The sequence below is a fragment of the Helianthus annuus genome, chromosome 2 (assembly GCF_002127325.2).
Source record: "Helianthus annuus cultivar XRQ/B chromosome 2, HanXRQr2.0-SUNRISE, whole genome shotgun sequence".
In the NCBI taxonomy this organism is placed as follows: domain Eukaryota; kingdom Viridiplantae; phylum Streptophyta; class Magnoliopsida; order Asterales; family Asteraceae; genus Helianthus; species Helianthus annuus.
The window spans coordinates 58,984,081-58,986,066 of record NC_035434.2 but is presented as its reverse complement, the minus strand read 5'-3'; the positions used below and the strand labels follow the sequence as shown (position 1 = coordinate 58,986,066).

Genomic DNA, 1,986 nt, shown 5'->3' with positions numbered 1-1,986 from the left:
GAGATGTATCCCATATCGGTTCAATTTCTAATCCCATATTTGGAATTGTTAAAGTTATTTCTAAGGTGGTGGCTTGATGTTAGCGTAATACATTCGTTTGCAATGTAAGTTATTTTAATATGGTAAAATAACTTTTTAGATATAATTTAATTTACTAACTTTATCATATATATTTATATATTTGTGTGTATGTATATTAGGTATTTTTCCCTCTCCCAATTCCTGATGTGCATCTTTTGATTCGTACCAAATTAGTGCAAAATACAAAAGTAATTCGGAAGATGTGATAAAACACATCAAAGAGTTATACAAGCATCATGATGACAAAAGATATTTTCTTGCACCTTATATAGATGACTAATATACACTTTTCCTCAATATATACACATACACATACACATACACATACACATACACATATATATTAAATTGTCCTAAAATTATATTTTTTAGTGATCACCGAAAGCTTTTAATGTTTGAACCAACCACTTCAAGAACATTTATGTTGATTCAATAAAAAAGGGAAACTCGGTGGAAAGTTACCTCATTTCAAAGCTAATTCCCAGTGGTTTCAAGAGAAATTTTACATGGACAGTGATCAATGTAAGTTTTCTTTTTTTAAATGATTTTTTTTCGATGCTTAAAATAATTAGTTGTGGATTAACTGTAGTGCCACCAACAACGGGCTCATGGGAATCCGGTTATATGTTAATAAAACATATGTGGGAGTTTGTTGAGATAATTCAACATGACTATATTAATCGTGTAAGTGTATTTCATATATTTAAGATATATCAGCCTTTTAATTTATTTATATACATTTGGATACTTTGTTTTGTTTGTTTCTCATAAATGGAATACACAAGAGAAGACTCCGAGCGAGGAAATTGAATCTATGGTCGTAGACCTGATGGAGCGTTGGATTAAGGAGGTGTTTGGGGTCCGGGCATGAACTCCGTAAAGGTGTCTCAAGGTTAGCTCAAATTCCAACATTTAATGTTCATTTATATCTAACTGGACAAAAAAATTGATTTTTGTATAAAGATATGTATTGATACACATTGATCTTTCCAGTTTTAAACCCTTTGCTTACAGTTCCTAATGTATATAATATATATTTCAATATCCATAATTGTTGTTTAATGTCTTCATTTGGTAATCGCAGGAACTGAGTGAGATTGTTTTTGCACATGAAAAGTAGATAATTGTCAAAAGCCATCAGTAAGGTAGAATAATATTAACCACGTGTAACACAGATCATGCCCATGTATCAGTCTAGTCTCTTAATGACATGCTTTTGCAATGTAGTTCGTGCTACTATACAGTTGTAATTTGATTTTCATAGGGCCATCTACAACCTCAACACCATTTGGGTTAGTTTAACAAACTTCTCTTCTCTACAAGTCTGGTTGCAATCATGGATTGAAGACGTTGGTTTGGGTTAAAAGTATGAAGACATCGGTCGGTTTAGGAAGTTATTGTACGCCACTTTCATCTTTAGAGTTATATGTATTATTGTGTTACTGGGAAACTTTTGTAATATTGTGTTACTTTAAAACCTTTGTATTTTATATTCTTGGGTTGTATTATATTCGTTCTAATTAATTTTGTTTTTTTATATATTTATTTTAATTTTTAGACAATTAGTTTATCATGGGAATTTATTGGAATTTTTTAATAAAATTTCTCAGAAATTATATATGTATTATTTTACACTAAACACCAACAAATGCGGTTCTAGAACCCCATCTCTTTAGTATATTAGGAATAGTTTGTTAGTGCATGCATCTGTCGTCTTCGTCTTGTATCGAGTCTTACACTTGATCGGTTAGATCAGGGCACGTAGATCGAGAAAATAGGAGGTTGTATAGTTGATTTCGCTTGAAAGTGCTTTTGTAAGTGATTTCGCTTGAAACTGTTCAAGCGAAATCAGATGTTGTTATTCCGCTTAAGTGTGCTTAGATGGAGATTTCGCTTGAACTAATG

General features: G+C 31.4%; 1 long non-coding RNA gene across 1 annotated transcript; it reads left to right on the top strand.

The window, feature by feature from the left end:
- Positions 1–400: 400 nt before the first annotated feature.
- LOC118487329 lies at positions 401–1,586 on the top strand. The gene is made up of 4 exons (XR_004881386.1): positions 401–603; positions 671–973; positions 1,166–1,226; positions 1,309–1,586. It is a non-coding gene; the product is annotated as an uncharacterized LOC118487329 (long non-coding RNA).
- Positions 1,587–1,986: the final 400 nt, after the last annotated feature.